The sequence below is a fragment of the Triturus cristatus genome, chromosome 10 (genome assembly GCF_964204655.1).
Source record: "Triturus cristatus chromosome 10, aTriCri1.1, whole genome shotgun sequence".
In the NCBI taxonomy this organism is placed as follows: domain Eukaryota; kingdom Metazoa; phylum Chordata; class Amphibia; order Caudata; family Salamandridae; genus Triturus; species Triturus cristatus.
The window spans coordinates 712,672,879-712,691,253 of NC_140593.1; the positions used below are offsets into that span (position 1 = coordinate 712,672,879).

The window sequence follows — 18,375 nt, forward strand, 5'->3', positions numbered from 1 at the left end:
CTGCATCCCTTTGTCCTGTCATGTGCATATCTTGATCTGTGCCACCACACATGCTTTCATATTTTTAGAATGGTCCTTGTTGCACTTGCCCCATGGTGGTGCACATGTAACTAGTTGCTGTGCATGAATGTGCCCAGGCTTTCTTCTACGTGTGCATTGGTGTGTCACACTTTGGTGGTTTCCTTAGCTTACCTTTGTGCACGCTGTGCTTGGCAATGGGGTAGGTATGCCTCTTTGTGCAATGAGAGGGCTGGTGTTGTCATATGGCACCATTTATTTTTGGAAAAAATGGGTGGGTGCACGTACTGGCTACCTACCTGTAAGTTTGTTTGGTGTACTGCAATGGCTTCCAACTGCTCCTGGTTGGAGTGGGGGAGGGCTCCATCCTGCTGAGGTGTAGGAGAGGGGCCATGGTGGGAGTAGTGGGGCAGGCCCCCCACCCCCAGATACCCTCATTGTGAAGATAGCTACCTACCTGTGAGTTTTTTTGGTGTACTGCAATGGCTTCCAACTGCTCCTGGGTGGGGTGGGGGAGGGATCCATCCTGCTGAGTTGTTGGACAGAGGGAATGTTGGGAGTAGTGGTGCAGCCCTCCCAGACACAAACACCCTCCCAGGGAAGATGGCTACCTACCTGTAAGTTTGATGCGGGTTGTGTAATGGCTGACACATGCTTCTGGGTGGGTGGTGGGAGGGCTCCATCCTGCTCAGGTGTAGGACAGGGGGCATGGTGGGAGTAGTGGTGCAGGCCCCCCACCCCCAGACAACCTCATTGTGAAGATGGCTACCTACCTGTGAGTTTGTTTGGTGTACTGCAATGGCTTCCAACTGCTCCTGAGTGGGGTGGGGGCGGGCTCCATCTTGCTGAGGTGTGGGACGGAGGGAATGTTGGGAGTAGTAGTGCAGCCCTCCCAGACACAAACACCCTCCCAGGGAAGATGGCTTCCTACCTGTAAGTTTGATGCGGGTTGTGTAGTGGCTGACACATGCTTCTGGGTGGGGTGGTGGGAGGACTCCATCCTGCTCAGGTGTGGGACAGGGGACATGGTGGGAGTAGTGGTGCAGGCCCCCCACCCCAGACACCCTCATTGTGAAGATGACTACCTACCTGTAAGTTTCTTTGGTGTACTGCAATGGCTTCCAACTGCTCATGGGTAGGGTGGGGGAGGGATCCATCCTGCTCAGGTGTGGGCCAGGGGTCTGGTGGTTGTTGTAGTGCTGTCTTCCTATACACATGCACCCATGGTTATGTTGTTAGCTATGATTGGGGTGAATGGGAGTGGGTGAATTTTGATCTGTGAGCCATGTTTTTGTGAGTGCGTGGTGCAGATGGATGGTATGTGTCCAAGGTGGTGTAGCTATGTAGTTGTGCAAGGCAGTACATTGCAGAGTGGCGGTAGTCATTTGTTTCTACTTACCAGCCTCCACTCCCCCGGCTACTCCTCTGAGACTCTCTGGATGCAGTATGGCAAGAACCTTCTCCTCCCATTGTGTGAATGGTTTTGATGGAATGGGAGGGCCACCACCAGTCCTCTGAGCCAGCTCATGGTTCTTGTTCCTCCTCTCCTTGACCACCCTCTTCAGATCATGCCAACGCTTCATGATCTCCTTTTTTGATCTTGGGGTGGTCCTTACTGCATTGACCCTTTGGAATATCCTAGCCCACATTTGTGTACTTGTGGCTAATGGTGTCTGTTGGACCAGGGTACCAAAAAGCTGTGGTTCCACTCTGACTATCTCATCTACCATGACCTTCAACTCACTCTCAGTGAATTTGGGCATTTTCTCTGTGGCCACGGTGTGTGGTGTGCAAAGTAATTGTGGGTGTAGGAGTGTGAGTGGTGGTTGTGGTTGTGCTGTGTATGGTGTGTGTTGTGCAGGGGCGTTAGTTGTGCTGGTTTGGAGGTGGTGGTGGTGCTGTGTGTGGTGTGGCTGATGATGTTGTGTCCTTTGCCTCTCCTGTCAGCTGGTGTATGTGTCCCTTCTCGCCTGGAGTTTTGCAAGGGATTGTGGTCAGGGAAGGGGCTGGTTTTATACTCGGCTATGTGGGTGTGTCCAATTGGGGTGTTGCTGACAGGTGTGTTGTCCTGGGATTTGTTTTTTTCGTTTTGCCATGTGGTTGTGTCATTGGGGTGTGTTTTGTTGTATTTGGGAGGCATGTCTAGTTTTCTGTGTGCACTTTTTGGCCTTCTTGTGGGGTTTTGGCATTGTCTGACATATTTTTGATGGTTCGTCCGCCGCGGTCACTGGCTCGCCCATTCACCCCATTGTGCGACCGCAGCAGGACCATCTGGGATATACTAATTAGGGCGGTGTCTCCGCAAAACTTGCGGCGGGTTGTTGTTTTTCCGTCGCGATTCCGACTGCCGCCAATGGATTATGGATCCCGCTAAGGGCAGTTATTCTGGGCCTCGTACCGCCGCGGTTGGATTTTTTGGGCCGTTAATGCTAATTTGGCCGCCGATTTTCCCACGGGGCTGGCGGGCGGTTGTTTTCCGCCTCCATGGCGGTCGGGGTGTTTTTCCGCACTACATCCTAATGGACCTCTTTGTTGTTTTAGTTATGGACCCTCTTGGGGGTATAATGTCATTTTATGAGAAAGTAAATTATTAATTGGGGTGAATGATAGTCACTATCATGTTAGGTCCAGTTAAATGTTTCAGTAATTTAAACCTGAGCTCAACCCTAGTAGCTATGGCACAGAACAGACAGGCTCAACTTCAGACATTTTAAAAAGCATTTAGAAGTACCAAAACAGTCTCAAAAAAAGGCAAAAAACCAACACACTAAACATCCCACTCCAATTTATAAAAATAGTAAATAGATTTAATAAACAAGTGTGGTATCTTACTGTTGTGATTATAATGTTACCTTGTTCCTAGCTGCTCAGCCAGTGTGAGTGCTCTGTGTGGAATGTTGGTGTGATTGACATGATTGATAGGTTGCCTGGTGTGAGTGTTGATAGTTGAAGAGGGTCTGATCAGCAGGGAGCCTGCTCCTGTTGTGGTGCTACCTCTGATGTTCTGGACTTCATAAAAAACTTACAAAGACTCTACTCGGCTATTTCTACTACTTCACCTCTATGCAAGATACACCTTGTTTCATTTTGGCGATGATCTGGAGACAAACTCATGCTCTACAAGCTGTCTTAAGGAAGTTAAGGATGACATGCGAAAGAAGTCTTCAAGTGGAAGCAATTTACAGAAACGACTGTCACTGACAGCACACACTACATTTCAGGTGGAAGAAGTTCACAAGGGGCAAGATAAACAGCACAAGGTACATTGCCTGGAGGTGGTGTTTCACAGAAAAGAATGTGTCTCCACATCAAACACGAGAAATTGGTGCAGCATGCCTCGCAGCCCCACTAGTGTCCTACACATCGGACAGCCCCAGCCCAGGCGTGCTGCACTCACCAACATTATATCTTTTGGACTATTAAGTAATAAGTCTTGCTCCCATCATGAAGCTCAAAAAATTCTGCCTGTGCCTCTTATACTGCATTTCTGTGTGTTTTGGAAAATTGGTCTGCCAGTTCTACGCAGTGCAGTAACTATCTTGTGTCTTGGGAAGGCACTTCTGAACTTTATGAAAGAAGTGCCTACACATCTGGCAGAATCACAAAACAAATTTTATCTATTTATTGCCAGCTTGCGTTCTACTGCGGGGTGTCTCTCTGAACCTTTTGCCGTTTCAGTTTGTGAAGAAATGTTGCTGTCAGTTGGGAGTACTGTGCTTATTTTACAAGCCATCAGGGCCATATTTTTATGTTCCGTTAGATATTGGCAGGTAAACCACTGTGGTGTGGTTTCAAAATGGAGGCATGAGTCACGTGTAGAGCACGCACACCTACCTTCATCATGCAGTCGTGTGGTGACATTTATTTGACGTCTTTGTTGCTATGTACCTCGGCAAGTTGCATACGAAATGCTTTGCAGCATGGACTTGCCACAAACCACCCTGCGCTCATCACAACTGCGTGCCGCCACCTTTAGTTTGGAGGCTGCATTCAATTTCTGACACTGGGGAAGCGTGCAGGTCCACATTACTATTGAATCTTTGTTTAACGCTCCACGTTCAGCTTGTTGTTCTGGCTGTGCGAGGCATAGTTGGCAGCCCTGAGGTGCTGTTCAGCGTGCAGATGGCACATGGGCACCTACGTTGATGGCTTCACTTTCGTGAGGGTATGGCAGGTATCTCTGGATTATTTTGGTATTTCAGTATGAACTGCTTTTTTTATTGTACTCTTTGGCAAAACTTTATTCCACCCAGTACGGTGACACGCATACCACTTCTGGGGCATACAGAGCGTGTGCCATGGCTATGCGCGGATATTCTTTACGGTCATCTTTCCTGTGAATCTGCCTACCAGCTGTAAATGTAATGTTTTTTTTTTACTATGGTGACACGCACACTGGATTGGGTTAGTTACACATTTTTGGGGTCTGGCATGTCAAGTTCAGGTGACATGCATACCTGGTTGTATTATGGAAACTTTCAAAGTTGAAGAGGGTTCTTCTTTGACAAATGTTTCTCATGCCACTTTACCACCCCTTACAGGAAGGGTGGTAAAGTGGTTTCTTTCCCGTTACACTGTTTTACAGATTTATTTATACCCATACATGATGCTGGTTTTATGTCATTTTACCCTTAAAAGAGGGGTGACTTAGTGGATGTTAGTCCAGTCTACACAATTGCTTTATGGGCCACAGCACTATTTTCGCATGTTTTGTCCCTTACTTGAGGGATGGTGAGTTGGGTCTCTGTCCCTTCTTCACAGTTTCCACTTTTTTGTCCCTTATATGAGGAGTCGATACATGGGTGCAGTCCACCCATAGTGTTAGAGTTCTGGGGTGCGTTACTCCCGTGTTTCTCTTCACAGTGCTTTGCTCTGCTTCGCAGTGCATGTTTAGATACTTATTTTTATCTTTCTTTAGTCTAAGGTTTATGTGCCTTTTCATGTGGTGTTATCTCCCTTTGTTTTTGTATGCTTAACGCTACGGTTTCTTTTCCATTTGTTTTTAATATCAAAGGGGGAGGATGTGTGATATTTAGCATTTTTCTATTTATTCTTCGTTCCTCCTATGCTTAGTCTTTGTTCCCTCTCGTAATGTTGTGTTTTTCCTTGCATCCCTGAGTTCTGGACTATTTCCTTCATTTTTACATTGTTGTGCATTGTTGTTTCCATTTGTGTATGGTTCACTTAATTTTCAATTTATGGGGAAGGTGATAAGTGGTATCTTCCTGTTGTGTTTATAATGTTCCCATGTTACCTTGTTCCTAGCTGCTCAGCCAGTGTGAGTGTTCTGTGTGGAATGTTGGTGTGGTGGACGTGATTGGAAGGCGTGGGTGCGGGTGTGAGTGTTTACAGTTGAAGATGGGCTGAGCAACAGGGAGGCTGCTCCTGGTGGGCCTGCTACCACTGATGTTATGGACTTCATAAATAACTTACAAAGACTCTACTCAGGTAAGTCTACTACTTCACCTCTACGCAAGTTACACTTTATTGCACAAAGTTACACCAAAACAACAACAAAAAAATTAGGGGAAATGGAGCTATGAGTTTTTAAAGTTTTAAATGTAAATAGTGCCAAAAAGCACTAAGCACCAATGAGGGTAAACTGGTTGTGGTAGACTGGTACATAGGCACGACTTCAGGCTGACCGAAGTGGAGCGCGGTTCGAATATACCAATTAGGTTTGACCCAGTTGGAGGCTTTGCCATGGTACTTTTTCTGGAAGCCAAAATCCTTCTGCAGGGCAAGACAACAGACTGTATCAGACGAAGGGACCACAATATCTAATAGGCATTGAACGAGATCCAAGGTAAAGGTGTTGAGTTTGATGGGAAAAGCTCAGATCAGGAAAGTTAGAATTACTTGCCCAGAGAAGCCTTCTCTTTGGTCGGATAGTGTTAACTTCACAGCAACGTAAATGTACTGAATGAAAATAATAAAAATTAAAAAATGAATGCATGTCAGTATTTATTTCTGTCCACAGATACTTCATGCAACTTCATTACCCTGGATTCGCTGTGGGCCTTCTGATGTCTCCCATTATAACAAGATCCGGGTGCCCCTCCTGCCATAGTGCATATGGCTTCAATTATGCCCTTGAAATGTTATACAATGTGCTGAGGAGGCTCTCATCTCTGTGTTGGGGCCAAAATGGGTATTGCAAATAATGCGTTCCAGAGCAGCTTCCACCTGACCATTATTTTCCCAGAATATATCCTTAAAAAAATCCTTTTCAGCAGTGAATTTGTGTAATGTACCTTGAAGCGAAATTTCTACTGAGTCTGAGGATTTGAAAAATCCCAGGGATCAGCTGACATTTTGCTGGAATTTGGCATCTTAAGCCAATCCCTCGTACCTTTTCCAGGATTGTAAGTGCTCCGTGGTAGGAGAGGGGAGCCAGGGCTGCTCTGGAGGCTGAGGCATTTGAGGATCTCCATTCAACATGGCGGACGGAGAGAGGTGAGCCTTCATGGTGTATTGATTTGCAGGCCAGAGGGCTTCATTATATGACTCTTGTGTCTTCAGACCTACACAAGGGGGCAGCCGTTTTAGCCTTATCCTGGGATTTTTGGCAGGGAACCAAAGTAAATCAGGTATCATAGGGGAGGGCTCGAGCTGCGACGGTGGGATGGTATGGTCCCACTGGCCCCATCCCTTGACCTGAATACGAGGTGGACTGAAATTTCCCTCTTCCTATGGAGCAGATTAACTGGTGCAGCTGTAACTGTGTATTGTGCCCTTACAGAAGACATGCACCTTTTTCAGAATCTTTCAGTCTCTCAGCAGGGAATAAAATCAACAGCCCTGCGAGCTACAATGTATTGCTTCTCGTGTAACAAGTTAGAGAAACTAAGAACCATCAAACAGCTCTTATAGGACGGCCAGAAAAACTCTCCTGTTTTAATATTCGGTTGTCCACCAAGTACTGCTATGCAGTAGAGCCTAGATGCCGTTTGATTTAAGTGTAGTGCTGTGGTAATATACTTCTTGACAAATGTATTAAATACGTTTCCAATGTACATTCTGCAACACTCGCTAGCAGTGTCTTTTTTATTTGCTCCATAATTTGAAAATATGTTTTTAATACTTGTAGGAAGCTGGCTCTGTATATACTATACCAAAGTGAGGTATAGTGTGCACAGAGTCAAGTGCAACCCCAAAGGAACGCAGAGGTAAAATTAGAAAGAACCTTACCTTCTATTTATTGTAGTGTGGTCGAGCAGTAAGGCAGTATCAGAGGACAGTGTTAAGCATTTGTTTTACACACTCAGTCAGCAAATGAATTCACACACCCAAAGACTGAACTTCAGACCAATTGTTTTTGTATAAAAAATATTCTTTTAGTTACTTTATTTCTAGAACCAAGCAAGCCTGGAACAGGTAAATAATAAATACTTTATAGTAGTAAATCCGGATTGTAAAACAGTTAAATTGCAATTGTAAATGTTCTATTGTTTGACTTACAGTATTGTTTCAGAGAAATGGAATCACTTGTAAATACAGTACATAGACTTGAATGGGATTTTCAGTAAAATAGTAGGTAAGTTACTTTTGGATTACTTTTCTTACTCAGTGCTGTATGCCTGGATGCAGCACTGGGATATGTCCTGTAAACAGGTGAGTAAAACCGTTTTTGTTAAATCGTACAATTTTAAAGAATTTCTTTAGGTTTCAAAACTCCACACTTAGAAACTTTTTCAGGAAAAAGTGTCAAAACTCCACACTTAGAAACTTTTTCAGGAAAAAGTGTCAATGTTATCCTGTTTAAGAAAATATGGTTATCGTTTTTTTAGGTAAGTAATCGGTCTTTGGAGTTGAGGTTCTGGGGTTAGACTCAGGGGTCCCCTAGTGTCTATGATGCCCTCTTGTTACACCCTCAGCGGCACTAGAGCAGCTGGGTGCAGAGTGTTGAGGCCTAATGTTATCTAAAGGGGGATAGGGGGCCTCCGGTTGGTGGCTGCTGGCGAGCAGGCCACTGGGTTGTGGGAGCAAAGCTCCTGGACTTTAGCTCAGGGCAAATGGGGAAACAAATTGGCACCAAGGGTGGCCGGGTGCAGGGTGCTGTTTCGAGGTCGGATGCTCTGCTTTTTCCAATGGAAAACCTCCGGTTTGCAAAAGCACTGCAGGCAGGCAGACAAAGGACTTCTGGGTGCAACCACCACTTCGAGAGGTAAGGTGGGAAGTTAGGGTTGGTTAGGCACTGTCTGATTTGGGCACACAAGGCCGTTGGGCGATGGGTGCTGGCGTGCATTTGGGGTCGGATTTTCTTACCAGCTCTGGGTCACGGTTAGGGGGTGCTTCTGGATTTAGGCTGCAGGTGTCGGCTGGAGGCTTGAGGCAGGTCAGGGATAACAGGGGGACCTCCTCATGGTGTTTGCCCACTTGAGCTCGGTCCGTGGATGGCGGTTGCAGAGTGGGACGGATTTGCGGTCTCCGGCTGCTGCCACAGGTTGCAGTTGAACAAATCGGGTGTTCACAGGAGAAGCAGTCTTTAAAGTGAAGGCAGGCAGGTCCTCCGGGGTTTTAAAGTTGATGACTGCAGGACACACCGGGATTTCGCAGGTGCAGGTTTGAGGGGGAGACAGGCCAGTAGGGCTGGGCCCAAGTCTGTGGGCGTCTTCCTCTTATTAGCTGCTGCATGGGTGTTCAGTCCTTCTTCTTTTCTTCTTTTTTCTTGCCTGGATCTGAGGAAGCAAGGTTCAGGGGTGCCCCTAAATACCAGATTTAGGAGAGTTACAGGTAGGAAAAGGCAGGGAACAATGGGTCTTCTCCCTGGGGTGGGTACACCCCCTATTATGCTGCCCTCCAGTTGGAGGGGGTCATGTGCCTGTCCTTGGTTGGCTGAGTCCCCCCCATCTTCAAGATGGCATGGACTGACGGTTGTGCTTCACCTCGCCTCCCCCACCTGAGGGGTGGAGTTGGCAGAGGTGGCCACACCTCTCTTCCTCACTTGTTTTTCCCGCCGGTTCTCCCATCGATAGTGAGGGTCAGAGCCAGTGGGGACCAGTTGCTGAAAGCAGCAATTTGCCTGGGGAAGCTCACAAAGGCGGCAAGCCCTTGAAGCTTCCCCTTCGTGAACCCTGCCCATCCTGGGGGAGGAGGCTTGCCACCTCGTCCCAGGATGTGCATTGTTTCAGGCCTCAGAGAGCAGCAGACTCTCGACCCAGGGGTCCAGAAACATGTCTGGTGGTGGCAGCTGAAAGCAGCCACTCAGCCTGGACACTAGTGGTGGGTTAGTTTTCAGGGGGCATCTCTAAGATGCCCTCTGTGTGCATTTTTCATTAAATCCCACACTGGCATCAGTGTGGGTTTAATGTGCTGAGAAGTTTGATACCAATCTTCTCAGTTTTCAGCATAGCCGTTATGGTGCTATGGAGTTCGTAATGACAAACTCCCAGCCCCATATAATCTTAATGGCAGAACTGCACTTACAATGTCTAAGAATGGACTCCAAACGGAGGCCGCAGAGATGACTGGAGGCTCAACGCAGACACTGACCAAAAGTATTGGTCCATTCCTCTGCCGGACTACTCCATGGGGCATGTTTGGCAACAAGCCAACTAATGCTCTAAGAGGGAATCCCCCTCTCGCATGTAAAGCACCTTAGCGAGTGCTACACATTTCTCAAAATTACACAATCACTTAAATCTAAGTAATTTGCAACTACACACTTTGGTCCTGAGGAAAGCCAGTTTTATTCATGAAGGCCTGGCTGAAACATGTAGACCACACCTGGATGTAGGAAACCCTAATTAACATTCCTATATCATCCAACAGCCTTTTTTTAATGCTAGCAGTGACCCAGTTATTAAAATATAATTTACCCTCGGGTACTGGGATCCCTGCATAGCTTTTAAATCGTCACTTTCACATCACTACACTGCACACTCAGATACATACCTGCTCCGCTGTATCCAGGTTTTGAAGCACACCCGGGACACACTCAGTGTCACTGGGTGGGCCCGATGATGAAGCATGCCACCAACTAGGTTGGTGGGTGAGGGCTTCATGAACAAACAAAATGGTTTGTACCATGCCTTACGGTCTTGAGTCTATGTAAATTCACAAATAGGCTAGTCCTTTTTGATCTCACATAAGAATGGACTTAGACACTCTAGGGGTACAGGGCTCATGCACCTGTACCCTCACCACTGGTATAAACCACCCAGCTAGAGGGGTAACTGAACTATGCCAGGGCAGTGGGTCGTAGGTATGGTACACAGAGATGTGTGCCATGTCGACTCTTCACTTTGTTCTGCACCAAAACACATAGCCTGCAAAGGCAGTGTGTGAGTGTACTGGTACAGGACCTCTAAGGGTGGCACAATAAGTGCTGCAGCCCTTAGAGGCCTTCTCTAGTCACAGTGCCCTGGGTACCTGTGGTACCATTTACCAGGGACTGACCTGTGGCCAGATATGCCAATTGGGTTAGTTTTGGGGAAAGAACACAGGCCCTGGGAACCTGATTGGCAGAGACCCAGGGCACATCAAGTAAAAGTGCATCAGTAGTCTGGCAAAAAGTGGGGGGTTACTGCAACAGAAACCAACTTTTCTACAATACTCTAATGATTTTTTAAGAAAAAGATACATCCTACCTTTATGTAAAATATGATGTTGCACATCTGAATCTTTGTGTCTATGATGCATATAACTCGATGTAACTGGAGTCATTGTTCTGAAATTCAAATCAAAGGTTGCTTTTATAGTTCCTATGTTACAGCCATACTAAAAAACACAGATCTTAACATTTGATAGTCTGTTTGACTTCTGAAACCTGCTGCCTTGTACCTCTTCAACTTCATCGTCCATAAACTCTGGACTGCTGGAAATGTTATTGTAAAGATTGGAAATGCAACCAGAAGTGAAATTGGTTAATTAAAATGGAAATCTGACACCACTGGAGGTCAGAATAGAGCCTACGTCCTAAAACTAATCATGGCATTGTAAAAAAAGAAGGTCTTACACCTACACACTCTGTGTTACATTTACAATTATAAATCAGCGAACAGGCCAAGAGTTTCTCTTTCTGTTGGTGTCAGTGGAGTTGACAAGCAGCAGCTGAGAGAAACACAAGAGGAAGGACATCTGTATTTATTTCTAAAATAGCTGGAATCAGTCGTGCATATCAAAAATCGCTGGTAAAAATTTCAACTGATATATGTTGACTACAAAAATAATTTATTAAACTATGAATCCTGATTTGGTATAATGAAACGGAAACTATAATGCACATTTCATTTGAAGGTTTAGAAGCATGGTATTAGTGCAACACCAAGAGGAACTCCGTTTTACAGGAAGAGAATACAATCACATGAAGCACGGAGAAGAAATTGCTTAACTCCCCCATTAGCATCCCCAAACACTGCAGATATGCAGTGCTTCATTTGAGCCGGTGGTAGCAGGTGGGGCCCACCGGCACACATTTTCCCTCCTCAGACTTTGACCCAGAGCAAGAGATTAAAAAACACGAAAGGAGAAAAGAGGGAAGAAGAGAAACACTGAAAATTTGTGAAAAAGAAAGAAAGCAAGGATGACAATAAGAGGGAGAGAATGTATGGCGGTGAATGAAAGAGGTACCAGGAGGAATCCAGACTATGCCACCTTGGGGGCGTGGCTTGATGACATCGGAAGATGACTTCTCTCTAGCGTGGCTCTGGGACTGTAGGAGGGGGGTTGGCCCAGAGGTAACTTCTCTCCTTTATGACACCTTTCTAGTACCGGGCAAAGTCATTGGAAGCATTTCCCTTCTTTGGAGCGGTTTCCTGTTCAGAAACATGATGGCTTTCCTGAATATTAAACCATGCCAGCGGGCGCACTAAGTATCTGGATCGCGTCTTCCATTTTGTGCTTCCCTGACCACTAACTGACGATTTTCTATATTATGTTTCAGGTGCTTTTGCTCACTTTGCTTTGCTCACTTTGCATTACATTTAGACCATTTGCTGCCCTCTCATCACAACTCCAATGTTGTCAGTCACCAAATAGGCTAGCCTTCACCATTTTGCTGCCATATCTATAATATGAACCAGTTTGGTGCTATCTCTGGTTTTTATGAAGCACTTCTTCCTCAATTAATTTCAGCTATGTGTCACCACAACACATTCACCTAGCTGCTTTTATATATGGGATGGCGCTGAATTTCAGATTTAACTCTTCCATTACAACATCACGTTCCAACATCTCCGAGCTTTCTGACCCTAAACCTTTCTCTGTCTTACTCAAAGACATGGAACGCTCTGAGCCTCATCCTCAGAGTTTACCAACAGCCATTTCACTGGCTGCTCATCCGCCAGTGGCAGGTTCCTTCAGGTTAAATTTGAAACTCAGAGGCCCTTCACCTCTTTCCTCACACAAAAGAGTTCACCAGTCAAATATTCCCTTTCTATTACCATGGGAATAATTTTAGAGGAAATACATTCCCTTGAACCATATGTGGAGGAAAATAATGAGCACATACTAATATTAGATGATAAAGGATCCTCACTCAACAATAGGGTCAATAACCTAGAACAAAATGTCTTTTACAAGATACTTCACACCAACTTTTATCTGTGTGATCAGAGGTTCAAAAATGAAAATAGCAGGCAGAGGATCTCAAAACTGACATCAGAGGAACAATCTTCATATTTATGGAAAGGCTTGGAGAAATCGGACCCTATTTCATTTTTCCAGTCTTTCATGACCTAGGTTCAGGGAATGCCAGACACTACCTCTTAAAACATCCAAAGATGTAGCAGACTTGGTCATGCGCTTAAGACAGTGCTCACTTCCCAGAAACACAGAGGTGTTATCATTCCTTTTCTGGAATCAACTGATTTATTGATGATACTTAGAGTGACTAAAAGTAAAGTTTGTATCTCCTGGCTAGGATCTAATTTATTCTTATTTTGCACTAGACTTAGCCAAGTCTACTGCGGACAGACGTAAGGAGGTTTTGGAGATGCATCCTGCTCTCAGAAGACTCAATGCTAGATTGGGCTTGTTTCTGCCTTGTTTTTTAAAAAAAAAAACAGAAACAACAAAGTATGAAGACCAAGCCATGTTACAGAAATTCTCAGACAGTTACAGAGAAGAAGCAATGGATGTGACATGACTTTCTACTACTTGACATCAATGGTTTTCTTCTTTCTTCATGATGGTATTACTGTTCTCTTTTTCATCAGCATTGTTCTCCGTGTCTAAAACAGATAACATTTGCTCTTCTGTCTTTTCTCTTCTTTTAGGTGTTGCATTTTACCTTCCTGATATATTCGCCTACATCCATTGGTATGGTTTGGCCTCCCCCTCCGACGCATCCTGGGGTCCAGGGTCTCATCTCCCTCATGTGATTTCACCATCTCAAATCATTAGACTGTTCTCAGGGTATGTTGTAAGCGCTATTTGATTTTCATGTTTTCTGTCCACTTCTCACTTATTCTTTTTCTTCTTTTCTCTTTTCTTTGTCTCTTACTATCCCCTCTTGCGTTAATTTTATATCACATACAATGCTGGCTTGATACACCACCCTTTGTGTGTTTTGATATATAAATTTACTATATATTTTCCATTTAAGGATGTAGAAGGTTATGATTTGTTTGCCTTTTCTTAAATAATGTTAAGAATTACTTTTTGCAATGGTAAGGGGTTTGGTTCCCCAATTAAAAGACAGCAGGTTATTTCCTATTTAGCTAAATTGAATGCTTATGTTGCATTTCTACTGAAACATATTTTGTTGCTTCAACAGTTCTTAAACTCAAGGGACAATGGGTTGGAAAAAAACATTTCTTCACCAGGTTCAGGGAAAAGAAATAGTGTTCTTATCCTCTGTCGTATATTTCTCAATGTTACATTAATATCTCAAGATTATGACACAGAAGGAAGATGGGTTGAGGTGAAATTGTTCATTAGCAAAATTCCTCTCACACGTATAAGCTCCTGCTCCCTGTGACACTATTTTTTGGGAATCTATTTCACACAAATTGATGTTCCATTGTTGATGATTATCTCATTTTTCGTGATGGACCCCTTTATGGATCACAGATCTACAGTCACATTTATACATTCGACCAATGTATAAACAATTTACTGCAGCTATAGCACAAAGATTACTTGATGACACTTGGAGGCTCTGCAACCCTACTTCTAGAGTCTTTACTTTTTTCTCTCCCATACATTTCTACCACTCTAGGATTGATCACTTGTTTATTTGCAAATCTTTATCTCAACATGTTTTGCAGTCTGAAATTGGTTGCATTCTGATTTCTGATATTGCTTCTGTCAATCTAGATCTGTACCTGCTTCCTATAGTTAAGAGCACTAAAAGAGTGCAGTTTGATACCGCTCTACTGTCTGTATTTAAATACTCTATTTAAAACTCACTTAGAAGGGTTATGTGAAGCAAAATTCTAGTTTAACAAACTCTCCACAGGAAATGCTGTCTGTTACTTCCTTAAATCTAGTACATAGGGGCCGATTACGATTTAGCTCGTAAAAGCTCTGATCTACTGTTAGAGCCTTTGCAGTCGCATCTTAATGGGCTACTTGGTTTCCTTTCTGTTCGCCTCAATTCAATGGAGGCTGTTAGAAAGGAAACCGACCGGTCATCATTCTGGCTGGCTTCCGACCGGCTCGGAGAGCCCATCTGCCAGTCGGAACCCAGGTAGTAATCTCAAGGGCGGAAAGGCCCACCCTTGAGATTACTACCTGGGTTCCAACTGGCAGACGGGCTCTCCCAGCCGGACGGAAGCCTGCCGGAATGACTGGTCAGTTTCCTTTCTAACCGCCTCCATTGTATTGAGGTGATCGGAAAGGAAACCAAGCAGCCCATTACAATGCGACTGCAAAGGCTCCGTCGGTACAATGACAGATTCCGACATGGTTTCCATGGCTGCTTACCCTACCTGGAAACCATGTCGGAAAGCGTGTAAGAGAGCCCCCAGCAGGACCCCATTGGGTGCACGTCCTTCGGTTGGAGGCCGAGGGGGCACCCATAGTGTCCTCAACTGCACCTCCCATTTCACTGAGGGAGCATGCATTACAGCCTGTTTATGGCTGTCATGCATGCTTCCATAGTGAAATATAGGCATGCAAATGAACAGCATTTAGTCACATCCTAATGTGGTAGTCGGAACCGCCGACTGGGTGCGGGTTGGGACCGCTGACCTGGTGTCGGTCAGTCCCATGACCAAGTCGGTGTCGGGCGGAAGTGATTTCGCTCGACATCACAATGACCTCCTAAAGTATTATGGAGGTCAAAATAAATTGGGTAATTGTTAGCTAAGTAGCTTAAATTAAAAAAAAAATAAGGTAACAATGGATTTCTTTCTTCAAGCTGATTCCACTCCTGTTTTTACAGACGCTGAAATTCTAGATAAATTTACAAAATCATATTCAAGCCACAATACTTCGTAATCTCGTCCTCAGCAAGATAATATTCAGCACTTTTTACAGTCCATCTGGAAGACTTTTGATAATCAAATGGATTTCTCTCTGTTAGAACAAGACCTTTCCCCACAAGATATTTTTACAGCATTAAAGGTAATTAAATTGAGTAAAGCTCCTGGGCCTAATGGTCATCCTTTACAATTTCACCTTAATTTTTCCAAGTTATTGCTTCCTAAATTGCATTATTATTATTTTTATTTATATGGCGCACAAATCATCCCCAAGGGGATCTCTCGGCGCCTGGGCGGCGGGCTTCTGCAGTGAAATGTACCAGTTAAATAGCCAGGTTTTTAAGTGCTTCTTAAAAATAGTTAACAAGGGGCAGGAGCGCAGTTCTAGAGGCAATGAATTCCAATGTTTCGGAGCCAGATAGGAAAAGGCACGGCCCCCTATCTTTAATTTTTGGCACTAGGAGAAGCTTTCGGCTGCTATACCTTAAGAGTCGCGATGGTATGTACCATTCCAGCTTTTTCAAGAGGTATTTAGGTCCCTGTCCATGGAGTGCCTTGAATGCTAAGCACAGAAGTTTAAAGAGTGCCCTTTTTCAAATGGGCAGCCAATGAAGCTCTTTTAGTAGTGGCAAGGATGCCATCCGCGGGGGTTTGTTTAAAGCTAAGCGGGCGGCCGTGTTTTGCACGACTTGTAGCCTGGAAAGTAGGTCTTCCCTTGACCCCACCAGGAGGGCATTCCCATAATCCAGTCTGCTTACCAGAAGTGCCTGGATCAGAGCCCTTCTGGCGGAGATAGGAATCCATGGGAAGACCTTCCTTAACATGCGCATCAGTCCGAAACATTTACCCGAAAGGGTTTTGATCTGTTCTTCCATGGATAGATTGTTATCCATTAAGATACCTAGGTTTTTTACCCCTTTTTTGGGGAGGGGAGCTGTTCCTAATTCCTCTGGCCACCACTCATCTGTCCAAGTCTCTGCTGCTTTGCCAAACAATAAGATCTCTGATTTGTTGGAATTAAGCTGCAGATAGTTGTTTTTCATCCATGTGGAGATTTTCATCATGCAGCTCTTAAATCTGTCTCTGGTCACCATGGGGTCCTTCTCTATGGGAATAATCACCTGAGTGTCATCAGCATAGGAGATGGTTTGGAACCCACAAGATTTTATAATGGTGGCCAGGGACGACACATAGATATTGAACAGGGTGGGGCTTAAAATAGAGCCCTGAGGAACCCCCTTCTGCATCGCCGAGGTCTGCGAGACAAATGAATCCAGTTGAACACATTGAGATCTATCCGATAAGAAACTCTGCAGCCACTCTAATGCCCTTCCAGTGACACCACTCTCTCGCAGTCTATCCAACAGAATTCTGTGAGAGATGGTGTCAAAAGCTGCTGACAGATCAAGAAGGACCAGTACCACCGAGGTCCCTTCGTCAAGCAGCATTCTGATGGTGTCAGTTACCTCTACCAGTGCGGATTCCGTGCTGTAACCAGCACGGAACCCCGACTGCGAGGGGTCCAGGAGATCATGCTGCTCCAGATAATCTGATAGTTGGCGGTTAATCAGAGTTTCCATGATTTTAGAGCAACCTGGGAGGAGCAAGATCGGTCTAAAGTTCTGTAGGTCGGCTTCATCTGCTGTGGGTTTCTTGGGTTGGGTTTGACGAAGGCCTTTTTCCAACTGGCCGGGAAGGAGGAGGTAGCTAGGGATAAATTACATATTTCCGTAATGGGCTCCCCTAGTTCCATTGCTAACTCTGATAGCACATATGGGGGAGCTATGTCAGACGGGGAGCCTGACTTGACACATTTCAAAAGTGGTAGCACCTGCTCCCTAGTGATCGGTGCGAAAGTCTCCAGCTTTACTATGGAGGCATTTACTATGATGGAGATACTTTCCCCGTTGACTGATCCCTGCTCAAAAGAGTCATATATGTTATCTATTTTATTTTTAAAGTGCGTGGCTAGATTATCGCAAAGTTCCTGTGAGGAGGGGCAGGTGGGAGCTGCTATTCTGGGGGTGGTGAATTCCTTAATCCTGAAAAGTTCTTTTGATGAGCCCTTTGCCTCCTCAATACGAGTGGCTAGTAAAGTTCTTCTCGCTGTGTTTACAGTTTTTGAGATAAAGCCTATGTGCTGAATTATAGGCCAGTCTGTCTACTTCGGTTTTTGTTTTTCTCCATTTTCGCTCCTTAACCTTGCAGGCAGCTTTCTCCAGCTTTAAGCTGACCGAGTACCAGGGTGCCGGACTCAATCTCTCATAGATTGTAGTTGTTTTACTAGGGGCGATTATGTCAAAAGCCCTTGTAACCTCTGAGTCAAGTTTTCCTAGGGCTACATTGATGTCTAGACATTTATTACCCATAGGAGGAGAAAAGACCGTACTGAACGTTTTGGGGGTTATTTTTCTCCATTGCCTGCGTGTGACTTTCCGCCCTAGTGGCTTTTCCCTGCTTTTGGGCGCCGAGAAAGAAAAACTAAGGGCCATGCGGTCCGACCAGTTAACTGCTTGCGGAGGTTCTGCGCTCAAACTGGAAATGTTGGTAAAGATATTATCCAGCGTATGGCCTGCTAAATGGGTTGGGTAAACCACTTTACGCTGCAAGTCTAACACCTCCATAGCTGCTAGCAGGTCGGTAGTGTCCGTATTGGCATCCATGTCAAAATTAAAATCTCCTACCAGGAAAAAGTCTTTTGTTTGTAAAACAAATGGGCCAAGAATTTCTAATAAGGAGGCGCAAAAAGCCTTCTTATTTTCCCCAGGGGGGTGATATACCACTGCTACTACTACCTTGTGGCCTTTGACTGGTTCTATGGCTAGAATCATCAACTCCAGCCCGGGAGATGATACTGTGTGCAACACTTTAGGATTTAAGGTGGGCCGAGTCGCTATGGCTAGCCCTCCACCTCTTTTTCCCATTCTATCTAGCCTTACTACCGAGTACTCTGGGGGGGGGAAAGCAATAGCTAGAGAAGGCGCGG

General features: G+C 45.1%; 1 long non-coding RNA gene across 1 annotated transcript in view; it reads left to right on the top strand.

The window, feature by feature from the left end:
• Positions 1 to 13,349, top strand: part of LOC146789921 (uncharacterized) — a 106,896-nt gene extending 93,547 nt beyond the window's left edge. Inside the window, exon 4 of the long non-coding RNA XR_014969879.1 lies at positions 13,239 to 13,349. This is a non-coding gene — a long non-coding RNA (uncharacterized LOC146789921). The remainder of the gene's footprint in view (positions 1 to 13,238) is intronic.
• The last annotated feature ends 5,026 nt before the right edge of the window (positions 13,350 to 18,375 follow it).